The sequence below is a fragment of the Callithrix jacchus genome, chromosome 2 (assembly GCF_049354715.1).
Source record: "Callithrix jacchus isolate 240 chromosome 2, calJac240_pri, whole genome shotgun sequence".
Lineage (NCBI taxonomy): Eukaryota > Metazoa > Chordata > Mammalia > Primates > Cebidae > Callithrix > Callithrix jacchus.
In genome coordinates, this window is record NC_133503.1 from 27,733,866 (window position 1) to 27,752,776 (window position 18,911).

General features: G+C 33.1%; 1 protein-coding gene across 3 annotated transcripts in view; it reads left to right on the plus strand.

Moving 5' to 3' along the window:
- The window catches only part of TENM2 (teneurin transmembrane protein 2), a 3,966,312-nt gene that overhangs the window by 568,354 nt on the left and 3,379,047 nt on the right, over nucleotides 1-18,911 (plus strand). The window lies entirely within an intron of this gene.

The window sequence follows — 18,911 nt, forward strand, 5'->3', positions numbered from 1 at the left end:
CACACACCACACACACACCTCACAACACATTCTGCTCCTGCTACTAACAAAAATCTTGGTTTATTATAATGGATGTATCTTTAATTTGATGAGGAACTCTTTGATTATTTAAAACTGCAAGTTGTTGGACTCATTTTACACATCAACTAATTAGTTGCTAAGTTCATTTCTTTCTTGTAGCACCTTCTTAAATGCTTGAAATCCCAACCCTAGCGCTACAAATTCATTGGGTGATTTTTTTCTTCTCAATTATTACAAGTGACCATTTTACTAAATATTTTTTCACTACTTAATATGTGTTGCCATTTTTCCATCTTTCAACAAGTTTCCTCATCAATCTCTTGGACTCTTATAATAATTTCTTGTCACTTATGCCTGGTTTCAAAACCAAAACCATATATTTGAGTTGCTGGGTTTTTTTTTTTTTTTGGTAAAATTTTTTCATTATTCAAACAATGCCACAAAAATGCTGGTTAACAAGCTAGCCCAAAATTCAGTGGCGTGGTTAATTACTCCCACAGTTTGGGATGGCTGTGTGTTTACTGATCCAAACTGACAAACTCCTGGGTTTGGCTCTCAGTGTAGGCTGGGTTTAAGTTTCTCAACCTGCCTTGATAAACAAGTTAGCTAGGACATCTTCCCCTAGTGATAGAAGAACACGAAGCCTTGTTCTATCATAGAATCACACTCCAAGTTGATATTGTATCACATCTACTAATATCCCATTGATCAAATAAGTTCATATGGTTATTCCCAGAGTTTACTGGGCAGGGAAATACACTTTACCCATATAGAACCATGCCAAGTGTATGGACACATAGCAATAATATAGGAGACTGAAGAATTATGACCAATGTTTGATTTTCCATAATGAGATTTTACCAATATGCCAAAGGTTGAAAAGGTAGATATGACAACCAATAACTCTCATGATGTTGAATGTCATTTTATAACGTAAATCAATTCTACAGCTCTTAAATATTCAATTTAGAAACTACGAACTATAGAATATAAATTAGCAAAATTTATGCCTAACTGGTGAATTGATGTTAGAAGATACAGATAAAACAATGCTCAATTTTAACAAAATACATATTTCATTTTCAAAATATGCTTTTAAAAAATTTTTCACACCATATTCAGGATCTAGAGCAGTATATAGAACACAGAACACTCTCCTTTCTTTTTCTTTTCTTTCCTTTTTTGAGATAGGGTCTTACTCTGTCACCCAGGCTGGGGTGTAGTGGCATAATCTTGGCTAACTGCAACCTCTACCTCCCGGGCTCAAGCAATCCTCCCACCTCAGCCTTCTGAGTAGCTAGGACTACAGGGCAGTGCCACCATGTCTAGCTAATTTTTTTTTTTTTTGTATTTTTAGTAGAGACAAAAATTTGTCCCTACAAAAAAAAAAAAATTACAAAATACAAAAAAAAAAATTGTGTTTTTGTATTTTTGGTCTTGCCATGTTGTCCATGCTGATCTGAACTCTTGGGCTCAAGCGATCCACCTGCCTTGGCCTCCCAAAGTTCTGGGATTACAGGTGTGAGCCACTGCAACCGGCCCCGTAGCACTCTCTTAATAAGGATTTATTAACATAAATTTTACTTAAATGAGCTTTATATTTTGTTTTGAATTGATTTTACAAAATCAAATAAGTCTCATATAGGGACTATTCATTCTTTTCTTTTTAATATAAACATTATATATTTGCATGGTAAATTAAATGCAAACCATAGAAAATATAAAAATTCCCTACCCCAAGTTTAACTCCTTAATTATTGTCAGCTTTTTACAAGCTACTGCTTGTTGTACTTTAACAAAATGTATTTTTAAGGAATTTTAAAGACTGCAGAGAAAGCAGGCACTGTTTTTAAGCATTCTTCCTAATCAAACTCTGCCCTTCAAACACACTGAGTTGATGTCAAATAAAGTGTTCCTTCATCAAAAGTCTCCTAAAACCTTCCAACCCCTCTCTTTTTCTCTCTGCCTGGGTGGTTGTAGGATTTACCTTCTGCTGCTGGAGGCTATAGTTGGTACCTTACCCCATAGTTAACATGGAACTTGTGGGTTCTTAAATCCTATGCTTCCAATTAATAACTGTCCTGTATTAAAGCCAAGCTGTTCATTCCACTGAAAAGGTAACAGCTGCTCTTGGTGAGCCGTGTATGTCTAATCCTTTGGTGTACTCCCTGCCTTGTTAGAATTACACTGCAACTCCCCAGCTGCCAGCTCGGAATAAACCCAAATCTGGTCCCATTCCTTTTCAGAGACTTTATAATTCCAGTAGTTCCTTCATTCTGGCTTGCATTCTCTCAGCTACTTACACTGAAGTTCTGACTACATATTTTTTCATAAGGGATTTTTCTTCTGAATTTCAGTAAGGGTCACAAAGAACTCAGCTATTTTCAGTGTCCATATATTGATTTTTTCCTTACTTCTTTGTAAAGAGCTGGAAAAGACTCCAGGGAAGTTTGCTGGCCTTCCTCGCTACCACTTCCTTGGGTTTACAACTAAGAAGGGATGTGTGAAGAGTGGGCTTGAGGTTGCTATTTGTCAATAGGGTCCACATTTTGGAAAGAGAATTGGGTATAGCACAAGAAACACTGAGGACAAACTAGAGCTTCCTGGCACCTCTGTGCCTCTAGCAGCCTCTAACCAAGCCCCTCAGAGGATCATTTCCTTTGCAACTTCTCTTTTGTCCATCTTGGACTTGCAAAGATACAGTCAAGGAGATTCTCGGAAATGTACTATAGTTTCCAGTGCAATCAAGTTAACAGTAGAACGACCCTTCACCATTAGAATAAACAGAGAAGTTTTTCTAAACAGAGAAGTTTAGGACAAAGTTCACAGACATAAGCAAAACAGAAGAGATAATGATAGCAGTTCTGCTAATGGTTGCCCCCCCCCCAAAAAAAAAAACCCACAGAAAACAAAAGCAGCATGATGTATTTTATATTCTTAAGAAGAGGGCTGGGCGCGGTGGCTCACACCTGTAATCCCAGCACTTTGGGAGGCCGAGGCGGGTGGATCACAAGGTGAAGAGATCGAGACCATCCTGGTCGACATGGTGAAACCCCGTTTCTACTAAGGATGCAAAAAATAGCTGGGCATGGTGGTGTGTGCCTGTAGTCCCAGCTACTCGGGAGGCTGAGGCAGGAGAATTGCCTGGACCCAGGAGGTGGAGGTTGTGGTGAGCCAAGTTCGCACCATTGCACTCCAGCCTGGGTAACGAGCGAAACTCCGTCTCAAAAAAAAAAAAAAAAGAAGAGACTTTATAATAAGATGTAACATATACTTCTAGGAAAAGGGGATGAACGTGACAAAAATGTTCAGAGGAAAAACATTGGACTTTACCCCATTTCTTTTAGAATTGTAAAGTAGATATAAGGATATTTAATTATTATTGTATCTGGATTACATAACAGAGGATGCTATATGCTATTTTGAAACTTAGCTTACCTAAATGTTTCTAAATGACTTTATTTTATATTTATTTTTGCTTTTGCTTTCCCTTTTTACTTTGAAATTTTCTGATCTTATCAGGTCTGATTCTTGTGACTTTTGCTTCAAATCTCTACCAGGGCTTTTCCCAGGTTTTTGAACACAGGCCCAAGATTTTCAGCAGGATATCTTTGGTACATATATTGTTGGCTAGCACATGAGGGATGTTTAATACATACTTTATTAATAAAATGATAATAAATGTCAGCATATTTTAGTTTTCCAGACCTTAATTATTATATGCAATATGTGTCTGTAATACATAATTCTATCAAAGTTTGTTGATTATACTGATTGACTAAAAGTGTGGATAAACATATAAGACATAAGGCAGAATCTGATTTTATTTTCAACAAATTTGTTAATTAGGAATTATTTACTCTCTCAACATCAGGAATATTAATGTCATCACAATCTACTAAACTTTTCATATTATTTAGCAGCACCGTTTTTTCTGGAATAAAATAGAAGTTGTTTTAAAATATGAGAAAACTGAAACAGTATAATTCAAATATTAAACTGAGTAAATATTTAAGAAAATGTCACGTTTGAAGCTTTGAGAAAGGGTATAAAATTTAATAAAACCTACAGAGTATCAATAAACCTTGCTTTTAAAATTAATTTAGTCCAGATACAACTGGCTTAGCAGAATAGATATTTAAATGAGGATGTTCTACTTATAAGTGAAATTCTAGAGTTTGCAATGTCCAAATATTTCAGTTTAACAAGTGGAAGAAAATAAGTGCTATTTTTACATGTACTGTAAAGGATTTCATACAAATGGTTAAGTGACCCTCACATACCCTTCCTGAAAACTCCAGTGGACCTGGAGGGACATAGAAACCATTTCAACTGCATAACATTTGCTGCAACTACTGTATTCAGGAAGGTTTAAGAAAAACATAAGTAATAAACTTCAATCCATTTCAGCTAACAGTTAGAAAAATCATATAAATTATATTTTTAAAACTATTCAAGGAAAAACAATTAAATAGATGGATGCAGTAAAGCATGACTATTAAATTTTTTGTGTCCATAGGGGTGTTGGGCATGACATATTATGATAAAAATCAGATTAGAAGTCAAAGAAATTTTTATTTAAAAAATGAGAAAAATAAATTACATTATGTAATTGCCTTTTCCAGTTTTTGGCCTCCTGCCTTCTTCCTGCCATGCTCTAGTAAACTGCATTTTAGAAAAGGGCATAGTATTATAGCATTTCACAATATAACAAGATTACATATTTGTAGAATGCTAACCATGGCATACTTCTCAACTATTGCATGTAATGAGTTACATTCTTCTTTGAAATCTTTAGTGTGTATTTTTCCTATTAGCAAGACCACAAACTAAAATCTCATGGATAAATATATAGATGATTGGCATTTCTGTTTTGCAAGTAGATGCTACAAGATTAGAACCAGAACAGAAAGAGAATAATAAGAAAGTATATTTATAAGATGCTTGGATAATTTTCAAGAAATTTGGTATTAAATTTTAGTTTGAACAATCTTAGTTTGATCATGTATAATCATTCATTTTAGATGTAAATCTGGTACATTAAAATCAAAATTTGACCAGCTATGACAAACTTAGCAAGTAGATTGAATTTGGGAAAATTAGACTGAATTTAAGCACATTAAATTAAATTGAATAGGTAGAAACCATGTTAGAAATGTTGATTTATTGCCTTATTTGTTTAGTAAACATGTTGGAAGCCATATTGAGTGTAAGGAAAGACTATGAAAGTATTAGTAAATTTTTCCTGTGCTTGAGGAAATAATCAATTGATAACTCAGTGACTTCGCATTCTTTTAAACTAAAAAGCATTCATTTTAAAAACTAATTTAAATGGCACTAAAGCTTTGAAATAACATTAACTACCTTATTTTTTTAGGTCACTGCTTTATTGAAGATTAAACGTTATGTATGTGTGATGGTTAATTTTGTGGGTCAATTTGACTAGGTCATGGTACCCAAGTATTTGGTCAAATATTATTGCAAATGTTTCTGTGAAGGTATTTTTGGATGAGATTAATATTTAAATCAGTAAGTTTTGCATAGAGCAGATTACACCCTCTAATGTGGTGGACCTCATCCAATCAAGTGAAGGTTTTAGGATGAAAAAAAATGATGATTCTGCTTGCATACTGCCCTAGGACTCAATCAGCTCTCTTCCCTGGGACTCCAGTCTCCCAGGCTACCCTGCACATTTTGGACTTGCCAAACCTCCATGATTACATAAGCCAATTCCTAAAACTAAATCTCCCTCTGTACATACATCCTGTTGATTTTGTTTTTTCTGGAGATCTCTGACCAATACAATATGCTGTCACGATAGCAGGGTTGTATTCTGCAAACTTTGCTTTATTATTTTATTGAAGTCACCTTGAACAGTTATAGGCAGTTTGATAGAAGAAATAAGACCTAGTGTTTAACAGATTAGTAGGATATATTAATATTATAGCTTATAATAATTGATTGCATATTTCAAAATAGCTAGATGAGAATAAGAAAAGACAAATATTTAAGGTAACAACCCAATTACACTGATCTGATTTTTGCAAATTACATGAATATATTAAATTATCCCATGTGCTCTAAAACTATATACGTATATTATAATTCAACAAAAAATAAACTAAAAAAATCAGAGTCAGATTTATGTTATTTTTTACCATTATTAATATTATTTTTTTAAAAAATAGGCTAGGATTTTATGTATGAGTAATTTGTGAATATTTTTTGGTTTCATTATGAAACCATGTTTCTTATATGGATAAATAGCGGCATTTGATACAGTTGGATTACATGGAGGCAGATAGGAATTATCTATGATAACAAGATATAGTTTCAGAGGATTTAATCTTATTTCTAAATCACCATAATGCTAAAATTATTCTTAATCTAAATAGAATTTTAACTATGTGTTGAAGAAATACATTTGATTGTTTTATAGAATTCTTTCATTCTTTTAAACTTTACTTAGGTTTAGAAGAAAAATATGATACACTTATTCTTAAATTCTATCAGATTTCCAAGCATATTGCTAATTTGTTCCAGTTAGAGGAAACTAACAAACATTCTTTTTCAGCATACAGTTCAACCAAGTCAGGCAGATCTGTGTTTAAGCCATTTCACTGAACAAAACCAAACATTTCACCTGTTTCTCCTTGCCCTCTTCACCAAAACTTTACCTGAATAAAGGGATGAATAACAATTGCTTTTGATCATACATCAGAAAAGGACATCATAAGTAAATTAATGTCTTTCTAAAACAAAATGTTATAATTTGCATATATAACCCATGGTGATTATTAAATATTCTCTTTTATTAATTTAGGTGCCCTTGATCTACTTGATGAATTACCCTGTATATTTTACACATTTGCTGCTATCTGAATAACAAAAAAAATAAGAAAACTTGAAAATGTCCTCAAAAGAAAAGTATTCGTTTCTCAATGTTGAGGGCTTTTCTCAATGTTTAAATACTCTTTTCTCAATGTTGAGGGCTCACTATGTAACTAGCACTAAATGCTGAGTTAATTCATCAAATACTTTCACCAAATAATTCTATGATGTCAGACTATTCCGTATACCATGTAAACCATGTAAAAATTCCCCTTCAGAGAATAGATAAAACTATCTATCTGGAAAGGTATTCCAGTCATACTTTAGCTCTTTTACTTACTAAAAACAGTTGTTTTATAGCCCATTATATTTGCAGTCACATGCTCCAATCAAAATACTCTTTAATCCTTTTTTCCTTTCACGAAACAAATCATCAAGTGCTATTATTTGCAAAAATGCAATATCATTTTAAACAAGGTTAAAATTTTGACATAACTGGCTTGTAGAGTATTGAATAGTACTGTAGCAAATAGCTATTTCTCTTGCTTTAGGTTGACTTATAAAGTGGATCAGGTATGGAATTGAGCTTATAGATGGTCTCTTTTAAGCTTTTCAAATTAAAGAGTCCACTTCAGGAATTGAAAACCCTTCATCATGTGCAAATAGATAGCAGGCAAAATTTTCATGATATGAATGATGTCATGGCCAGGAGATTCAGGAAGAGCTGAACTTACCTTTTCTCTAGGTTTCTACAAGCACAAAAGGATCACAAATGGCATTTAGATAGCAGAACCTTGTTTGATGCATGCCCCTAAACATGTGATGACTGGGCCTACTATTTATCATGGTCCAATCATTAACTCAGATCTGACACATAAGTGCTCAGTAATCGCACATGGATAGTGGCTACCTTTTGAGTTGTGCAGAATTCCTTTCTCTGAACCCAATAAAGAATAACAACAACGATTCACATGTATGTACTACCTGATATTTAAGTGTTGTGTCTCATATATTACCCAGTTACTACAAAACTGATGAGAAGAGAGAGTTTAGAAGTTTTATTTTATTTCTCTCAAAACTTAAGTCCAAGGAATGAATTCTATGGCCAGTCACAGGCAAAATTGAGAATTTTCCTTAAATCCTCTGATTCCACATCAGAAAGAGTTCCCCCTGATTATTTTAGTATCCCTATAAGTTATAAATGGCAGAAAAAGAAAAAAATATTCTAACTTTTTTTAGTAAGCATCAGAGTAGCATCATTATGTAGTTTGAAGATGTTTATTTTGAAAAACACGCTTGTTTATATGTATACATCTTTATATCTAGCAGCTAAATTAGTATTCATTCTTTATTATTATATCTTGTATGTTGACAGTGCTTAGTTGATAGCAATTCTCTTTTAAACCTCATGCCCAACACTTCTTTCCTTTTGTCCAGAGAAGAAGTGAAAAGCAAAAAATTTTATCACACAATTTAGCTTACAATTTGTTCATTGTTTATGCCACAATCACTGTATGTGGGTTAATAATGATAATTTCTGAACCTAATAATTTATGCATTAATATTTTGTCCCTGTCATGTCTTTAATTTTTGCAATTAATTGTTTTAATAACAGAAAGGTTAATTGCACTATTCATCAGAATTGCTTGCTGTGAAATGGTAGACAAATAAGAACCTTACAGATAAAGGGCAGACTTACTAATCAAGCCTGTCATTTCTTTAGAAAATAAGCTTGCTGCGACAGACTAATAGATTTATTTAATTTGCAAAATCTTGGGGTTCAGGAAGGCCTCTTAAACAGATTAAGTTGTAACAAGCTATCAAATTTATATTTATACCAGAACGTACCTAGAGCCACATGTATTTAACTCCATCTAGGTCTATGTATATGTATATGCATGTGTACTAAACACACATGTACACGAATGTACACGCATTTACTTATTCAACTGCAACCTAGAAACCAAGATTTGTTCTAGATGAGTAAGTAGATACCTCGTCTCTTAAAATTATTAGTGCATGAGAGAATAAATAATATTATTACATTTTTATTATAATGGATATAGAGCTAGTAAATATAATTTTATTTCCATTCCACTAGGTATTTGGAATTTTTTAAAAGAATGATGATAGTTATGTGCTAGTCAACTCTTCTCACAACCTTGGGAAAGTACTAGGCAAGATCGTAATGTAGTACAAACTACATACCTCTGAAACAGTAATTCACAAAGTTTGGTCTGGGACCAAGTGGCAAAAATGTGTATTTAGAAATTATCTTTGTGGGCTAATGCATAAGCCTAAAATAATAACATGTACAATGAAGTAGGGGTTTAATTTCCTTTCACAAAACTTGAAGTCCATAAGTATGTAACACTGGGCTGCTGACTTCTAATTTTTTTGCTCTGCTTCCTTATTTTTGGCTTTCAGCTGCAATGCTGCTTCATGCTTACAAGCTAGTTACTGGAACACCAGCCTTTTCATTCATATTATAAACTTGAGGAAAGGAAAATAATATAAGGAATACAAATTCCAGTTGAGTCAACTCCTTTAAATAGTTTCTCCAGAAGGTCATGGAATGACTTACATTTTTATTTAAAGATATATAAATGTATGTATCTGTGTCTCATAGGCATATAAATGTGTGTGCATGTGTGTGTATGTCTCCAAATATATAGAATATGCATATCAATCCCCAAAACAAACTATCTTGTAATCTCATTTAGGTACTACATCTTTCATGAATTCCAGGACAGGAGTAGTGTGATATATAATCATCTATGTCAAGATTGGATATTGTACCTTGCAGTCTAATAATTTATAATGTGTAGTACCCAAACAATGAAAATACAGTGGTAGAGAAGAAACACAATAACAAAATAAAAATGTCCTTCTGGAAAATGGAAAACAGTAAGCAATCATGGTGCTCAGAAATGATCAAATCCCGATGACCACAAAAGTATAGATTACCTAATTTTGAACAATTTGTTAATCCGTCTGACAGCTTGAGTTCTGCCCTCAACAAAGATCTTGTCTCTGGATGCTCTATGCTAGATCTAGGTCTTGAAGAGAAAAGTCTTGTCTGCGTGGCCCAGCCTTTTCCTGTTGGTGCAGGTTTAGAGCCAAAAGATTGTTTATTACATGTTCATATCAACCAGGCTTTAACTATCTTTTTTACAATAAATTTCATCCCCCAAACAAAGTAGATTTGCAGTCTGTTTGCTTCCAGTTAATTCCTTGGTTGAGTAACTGCAACCCAAATCTTGTTTTGACATAGTTTTAAGCCTGGGAACTCTTGTCATTTACTTCTTTTTCTATAAGCTCTGCCTTTAATTACCATGATCAGTCTTTTACTTTCTGTTTCCTGAGCATTAGCTGTTACTTCAAGAGCTTCACTCTTAAGCTTCTTTTTTAAACTATTGACCCTGAAAACAATGGCTTGAGTGGAAAAGCAACAGCTTATTGCTGTCCTTGCAGAAGGCTGGACACCAGCTTTATCTCCAGCTAAAGCTGCACTTTTAAAGCCACTATAATACAACCATTTCAGTTTAGAGTCTAGAAGCAGTTGGTTTTTCAGTCTGGTAAGGTTCCTATTTAAAAGTCCATTTAGTCAACATAGATTGCAGGACAAGGGCAGACAGCAGAATTTCCTTCCATTTCTGGTTTCAAAATGGTTTGCTCTAGTCTAAGTTTATCTCTGTTTTACAGATCTTTGTTAAAAGTGTCAAGAAGGGAACCAGTAAATGTCAACGTAATCCTTGCCATTTAGTGCTGTGGGACATCTAGCTTCATTTTTTGAAACATTTGTAGAATAACCACAAAGTCAGTCTTTGCTTTTCTTTAGAGATAGCACTGCGTAATAACATTTTTGAGTAAAGATTCTTTGCTTGTTAACATGGGTTTGATTTTTCCTTTAGTGACATTACTCATATAGATGGCCCAATATATACAAACAGAGAAGTATGTAGTGTGTTCATGCCACAGGAAAATCTAGTCACATTACAGAGGCCACTGTACTACACAGCGGTGGTTAAGTTCCTAAATTCTAAGGAGTGATAGTGACTGTTCTTAATATAAAAGCTCGGTTGATGAGTAGAAGAAGAGGTTATACTCACCAGTTCATACCATTCATAGAAAAGACCTCTCCCAGATACCTGTCGTTCACTCAGTCACTCAGTAGTCATTAAACTTTATTATATGCCAGGTAAGTTGATTAGAATTTGAAAAAACAAAAATGAAACAAGATTAATATTAATATAATCTTTGCTCTCAGAAACCTTAAAATGTAGCATGATAGGTAGACAAAAATTTAATTTGAAAAGTAAGTCCATGTTGTTATACGAGATTTGAGAGAGACAAACAGGATGCTAAGATACTGTTAATAAATATTTATTGGACATTTGTGTTGTTCCAGACATTGTTTTAAGTGCTTTCCTTTATTAGCTTACCTAGTGCCTATCAACAACCAGGTAAGGTATTATTATCATCTCCGTTTTCCAAATTATGGAACCGAGGCCCAGAAAAGCTAAATAAATTGCTCATGACTGCACAATGATTAAAGGCAGAGTAGACGCTAATCCTATTATTTTAACATAGAGCTATGCTCTTGATCATGACAGTACACTCCCTTTCATGAATCAAAACCCAGGATATTTTTTGGAGAGAGACAAGAAAACTGATGATGAAACCTAAGTTAAGACCTGGGAAATAAAAAGTCAGTAACGATAAGAGCAAGAAAAGATTATTTTAGGGAAATAAAATTACCTATAGGAGGATCTCAAGATGGAAATGGGGATAGTGTCTTCAACAAAATGAAGCAGGCTAGTATGTCTGGAAAAATGTGAACAAATGAGGTAACCAATGGAAGAATCACCTAGAATTTTTAGGCCATGATCAAAATTTAGATTTTATTCCAGATGCAAAGGGAAGCCATTGAGAGTATTAAAAACCATTGAAAAAAATCTGCCAAACATTGCTGTCCTTTCTCAAGGGGCTTTGAAGGTTTTGGAATACTGTAGCAGAATAGTTAAAAATGAGATGGGCTCTTAAAATATGGCATCTGATCATTCTATTCTTAACAGAAAATCAAATCAACATGATTTTAAATATTTTCAGGAAAACGCACTTCAGGTTGAAATCTTTTCATTCATACATATCCTTCTTTTGTCTTGTGGCTTCTCAGTGGACTACATAGCCACAAATAGTTCTTGTTTCTTCAATCAGAAAGAAAGAAATGAACAGATGGAAGATCAACAGAGCAGCTGAGCAGAGAATCTGGCAGAAATATTCAGCAATTTATAGGTGTATGAATGAAATTTTGAGGGACTAGGATAGAAAGAGACTCGATAAAAATGACTCCTAGTTTCTATCTTATAGATATTGAGATATTCTGTGATCTTTCATGATAGAAATAGTACGATGCGTAGGTGGCTGAGCTTTCTATAGATATACATAAGGATTGCTTTTTACAACTATCTAATGTAGTAAGTTCTCATGAAAGAGTGCAAGTTTCTTAAATTATATTTCAAGGAAGTAAAAAAAAACCTAAACTAAACGAAGAAATGTTTAATATAAAACATTATTCTCCCAGAACTGAACATGTGGCTTTAATGCTTGGGAGCTTATTAGAAAATGAGACCATTCACCTACTCACAAATATAGTAGGTTTCTCTCCAAATGACCTACAATTAGAGCTTTTAAGTGGAAGACACAGTTTACGAGAAAATTTCTGCTTTGACTATTGAATCTAGATCTCACTAATCTCTTTCCGTGTATAGTATTGCATCCCTCTTCTTTCATTCAGTGTTATTTTGGGTACATATATAAGCTAGTGTCCTTTGTAATTAAAAATCATTTCATTTACCTTTCTTCTAGTATGCTGCTTACTTAGAGGACAAAGCACATACTCAATAATTGTTATGTAAATAGTGCAACTCTTTACAATACAAGACAGATAAAGCATTATGAACACATTTTAGGCACTTCCAGATCTAAAATTTCTTAACTCTGTAGAAATAGTCTCTCTTACTGATTAGGTGTTTTAATGGATATGAAAATATCTCAGAGTTAAGTAACTTGCCATTTCCTACTTTCACTCTTTCCTCAAAGATCTGTTTGAGTGAAGATGTTTTTAAGCATTTCTGTTTTGAACCTTAAACATATATTTATTAATGTTCATAGCACTATATTCTATTTATTTATGTTCATGTTTAACATTTAGCTCCTTTGAAAAGGAAACTTTCATAATCAGATAATGAACACCTACAAAAAATATAAAGCTAAGTCATACTTAACGGTGAGATCCTAGAAGCTTTCTCACTAAGATCAAGATCAAGACAAATATATCCCCGCTCGCCACACATTTTCGACATTCCACTGAAAATTATAGGTAATGCAATAAGAAGAATAAAATGTATAATAGGTATGCTGATTGGAAAGAAAGAAAAAAAACTGCATTAACAGATGATATAATTGACTACGTGAAAAAATCTGAAAACTTTTTTTTTTTTTTGAGAGAGAGAGTCTCACTCTGTCACCCAGGCTGGAGTACAGTAGTGTGATCTCAGTTCAGTACAACTTTCACCTCCCAGGTTCAAGTGATTCTCCTGCTTCAGCCTCTCTAGTAGCTAGGACTGCCTGGCTAATTATTTTTGTATTTTCAGTAGAGACGGGGTTTTCCCATGCTGGCCAGCCTGGTCTCAAACTCCTGACCTCATAATCTGCCTGCCTCCGTCTCCCGAAGTGCTGGGATTACAGGTCTGAGCTGCCATACCTGGTCAAAATTCTGACAATTTTTATTAAAAAATAAAACAAAACAAAACCCTTCGTGAAGTACTCAGTGATTACAGCAAAGTTGAAGTCTATGAAGTTAATATATGACGTCAATTGCTTTTTTATAAACCAGCAATGAACAAGTAAATTTGAAATTTAAAATTCATGGTTAGGTATAAATAGAACAAAATTTGTATTAGACTTTTATGAAAAAAACTCTCAAACTCTGATGAAAGAAATCAAATAATTATAAAGTAAATGGAGAGATATTTCATGTTCATGGATAGGCAAACTCAGTAATGCCAAAATGTCCATTTTTTTTTCAAATTGAACTATAGATTCAATGCAATCCCAAACAAAATCCAAGCAAGTTATTTCATGGGTCTTGGCAAACTCATTTTAAAGTTTAGGTAGAGAGACCAAAGATTTAGAATAACCAACACAATATAGAAGTGAAGATGGAAGTCAGAGAACAAACACTACCTGACTTCAAGACTACCTACAAGGTTATAATTTTAAACGGTGCAGAAGTGGTGAAAGATTAGAATAACATATCAGTTGAGCAGGATAGAGAGTCCAGAAACAGATCCACATGAATATAGTAAATTGCTCTTTGATGAAGGAGCAAAGGTAATGCAATGGAGAAAAGATGAATGGTGCAAGGATATTGGACATCTACATGCAAATAAATAAATAAATAAATAAATAAATAAATAAATAAAGGAATCTAAACAAAGACCTTCTACCCTTCAGAAAATTTCACTCAATATAGATAATAGATCTCAATATAAAGTTTAAAACTATGCATCTTGTAGCTGATAAGAGAAAATCCATATGACTTTAGTTTGATGATGACTTTTTAGATATAACTTGTAAAAGAGACACATTCCATGAAATAAAATTAACAAGCTGGACTTCACTGAAATTAAAAAAAAAATCTGTTATATACAAATTATTATGAAGAGAATGAGAAGACAAGACACAGATAGGGAAAACATATTTTTTTAAAAGACATAGCTTGTCAGGAGTTGTTACCCAAAATACACAAAGAACTCTTAAAACTCAACAATAAAAAAATAAACAACCTGATTAAAAAATGGGCAAAAGACTTGAACACCTTACCAAGGTTATATACAGATGGTAAGCATGTAAAAAGATGATCAACATCATATTGAAGAACTGCAAATTTAAACAACAATGAGATACCGCTGTGTACATATTAGAATGGTGAGAATCCCAAACCCTGACCTCACCAAATGCTGGCAAGAATCTGGAGCCACAGGAAATTTCAGCCATTGTTGCTGGAAATGCAAAATATATGTCCACTTTCAAAGCCAATTTGACAGTTTCTGACAAAATTAAATATACTCTGACCACATAATCCAGCAATTGTGCTCTTTTGTGTTTATCCATAAGAAATGAAAACTTATGTCCACATAAAAATCTGCACAAAGATGTTTATAGTACCTTTATTTGTAACTGGCACAACTTGGAAACAACCAAGATGTCTTTCAGTTGGTGAATGATTAAATAAACTGAAGAAGTACATTTAGACAATGGAATATTATTCAGTGCTAAAAAGAAGTGAGTATGCAAGCCATAATAAGACATGAGGAAGGCCAGGCATAGTGGCTCACACCTGTCATCCCAACATTTTGGAAGGCTGAGATGGGTGAATTGCTTGAACCTGGGAGTATGAGACCAGACTGGGTAACATAGTGAAACACTGTCTATACAAAATATACAAAAACTCTGCCAGACATGGTGGTACACACCTGTAGTTCCAGCTACTTGGGAGGGTAAGGTGGGAGGATAGCTTGAGTTTCAGAGGTCAAGGCTGCAATGAGCCAGGATTTTGCCACTGTACTACAGCCTGGGTGACAGAGCAAGACCTTGTCTCAAAAAAAGAAAAAAAGACATGGAGGAAATTCAAATGCTATCATGTAGTAAAAGAAGTCAACCTGAAAGAAGCCAGTCCATATACTATATGATTCCAGTTATATGGCATCTGAAAAAGGCAAAACTGTGGAGACTGTAAAGCAATCAATGATTGCGAGGGATTGGGGTAAAGAGGGATAAATAGAATGCAGAGAATGTTTAGGGCAGGAAAACCATTTTGTATGTTCACTATTGTGGTACACACATGTCATCATTCGTTTGTCAAAAGCTATAGAAAGTACAACACCAAGAGTGAACCCTAGGTAAACTATGGGTTTTGGGTGATAATAATGTGTCATTGTAGATTCATGGATTGTAACTAAATAGATTGTAACTCTTGTGAGGAATGTTGACAGTGGAGGAGGCTGTCCTTTATGCTCAAAGAGCACATAGGAATTCTGAATGTTCTGCTAAATTTTGCTTTGAATCTGAAACTGCTCAAAAAAATTAAGTCTATTAAAAAAATAATTCATTTGAAATACTTTGAGTGCCTAGAAGGACAGACTCATGTCTTAACCATCTCAGTATCCTGGGGTGAGGATACCAGGATCCTTTGCCTCTCTGTAGGCCATATAATTGTTGCTAGGCAGTTTATCTATATCATATTTTAATTATATATTTTAGTTTGTGAAAATGGGTGGACATTTAAGATAAAGTTGAAATGCAAATGAGGAAAGATATACTTTGAAAATTAAGAGAAAGGACCTTCCCATTCCTAAATAAATGTGGTTCGATTGGATTTTTAAAATCATATATATGTTATTAAAATACCTTATATTTAGCAAGGTAATTGTATAAATTATGTTCTTTAAAAGTTTGATGTCATAAATATGTTATACATGTTTTAAAACAGTCCTTAAACAGTATTACATACTTGCATTCCTAGGATAAAACTGCTTAATCATATTTTATGTATTCAATATGCTGGTAAATTTGATTTGAAAGGACTTTATTTGGAACTATTGTATTCAAATTTTTAAGGCAAAGCAGCCCTTTGTTATACACAGTATACTTTTTTTTTGTTCCCTAGAGATTATCAAAGATTTTTATAAGGATACTCTTATCTTTAAAATATAGAAAACTGTCATGTTTGCTGTGCTTTGAAACATTTACATATGCTATAAGAATAATGTATTATTTGGCATTTTCATTGATGCTACCTGTAAAACTTTCTAGAACTAAAAATTATTTTGCTGATATCCTGTTTTGACAACACTATCAATTTTCTACATTGATTTTACATTTAATTTGATTCGATTTTTGTGATCTCGATTGTACTTTCTAAATCTATTACTTCAGGATTATCTAACAAATTAACATTGTTTTGAGCATGATGTTAATTTTCTTTTTCTCTATAATTGCTATTTTAGTTGTGTTTTCTTTCTTTTATTTTTAATTAGATTTGGAATTGTTTATAAATTTTTAATCGAGTCAATATCATTTGCACTATTATTTCCATCTTCTTTTCCTTATTTTGTTTTCAATATCTGTGTTTTTTCTTTTATAATTAAATTATTTTTTAATTTGAAAGGATTTAATGCTATGAATTTGCCTTTAACTAAAGCTTTGACTACATTTCATAAGCTTCAACACATGGTATTCTCAAAAGTTTTGTCTTTTATTGATTGTCTATAATTTCAAGCTTTTGGAATGTTTTCATTTTAATTATTTAGGAAGGTTAATTTATTTTTTTTAAGTTGCTGAAATTTGAATTAATAAGATCTGGTTATATTCCATTGTAATCAGAGAATATATACTCAATGCCCTACTGGCTCACAAATGCCCTACTGGTTTTCTAAAACAGAAGAATGGAATTTTAGGATTGGCTTACTCTATATGAATTAGGTAAAAGCATTCATCTTACCTATTTTTTCCCAGTTTCCTTAAGAATTCTGTATTTAATAGGCAGTGAAATATGAACAGGGGCTACGTCCTTAATTTAAAGGCAGGGTTTATTTTGAAATTCCTTTTGGTACTATTGTTTCTATATGTTGCTTTCCAACAAATCAAGTTCTATATTCTTGGTGCTTCTTATCTCAGCTGATATGTACTTCCTGCTAGATTTGATGTGTTTATTTGGAGCTTGGGCTAGCACCTTATGTATTTCTTGATAATCTTGTATTTTTGCTACTGTGAGAACTGTTCTAGAAAAAGTCGTGTTCTGAATTGTTCTTTTATACTAAAACACAAATTATTTTATACCTTTGGGCTAAGCCTATGTGGCTATTTCTGTTATATTCTGCTTCCAACTTTCATTCACACTATAATGGTCATTATTGTTTCCAATAAAGAACTCTTTTAAATTAGTTAATTATCATTTAAATTACCTGCTGTTTGTTTGAAGTGGATAGAACGTCCAGTGTTTCAGCAGATGGAAAAGAAACTATTTCATAATTATGCTTTAATCTAAAAAAATCAATATAAGGTGATAGTGGCAATTTCTATTTCAGAACAGCTTAGAAATTATTATTTTTTCAACATCACAAAGTGAATCAATGTTAATTTGCACCTGAAAACTAAGAATTCTGAGAGCCTTCTTTGTCTCTAGCTAGCTGATTTTCAACCCCAGGTTAAATAAATAGCAGGAAAAACTTTCACTTTCTGTTGATTGTCACCAGCTTAAATATAGTCAAATATACTGTTGTCAGTGCATACCACATCTAAAGAACACTGCTTTAGTATCTATTAAATTGATGATTATAAAGCAAGGATTATTTCTTCATGTTTAGAGAGTAGACTCAGAGTGGAGGAGGAACGTGTGTAAATGAAGATGAATATACCACTCAGAAATTATGCATCAGCAAAGTAGGCCAAGTTCATTGTGAGATTTTAATAGCACACTATTAATTATGCTTTTCTTTCTATACTCCACCACTACATGCTTACACATCCCATATAAGACATGGAACTTTTTGAGATTTCCTAATATTTTAAAGTGATAAACTAAAATTACCCTTTGGAATGCATAATTGTTAGTAAAAAAAAAAAAAGCTGCTGCATTTCTATACTATAAAGATGTGTTTTGACCTACAAGCAGACTCTATTTCTTAGCTGTTCTTGTGCATCAGTTAAATTATAAACTTTGATATGTTAATTATTTATCATTTTAAATTATGCATCTTCTAAAATCAAAGAAACACATAACCTATAATTTATTATTCATTTAGCATGAAAACTTGTCTTTATGTGGCTGTTTCTCTTCTAGGTACAGAATTTGTGGGTTAGGCACTCTTTAAGAACTTTAAAGCCCATTTACTACAAGCTCAATAACTTGAGGGATATCGTGACAGTAAATCCTAAGGTAGAATAGAGACTCTAAGTGTAATAGACAGACTCTATGTTGGTCCCAAATG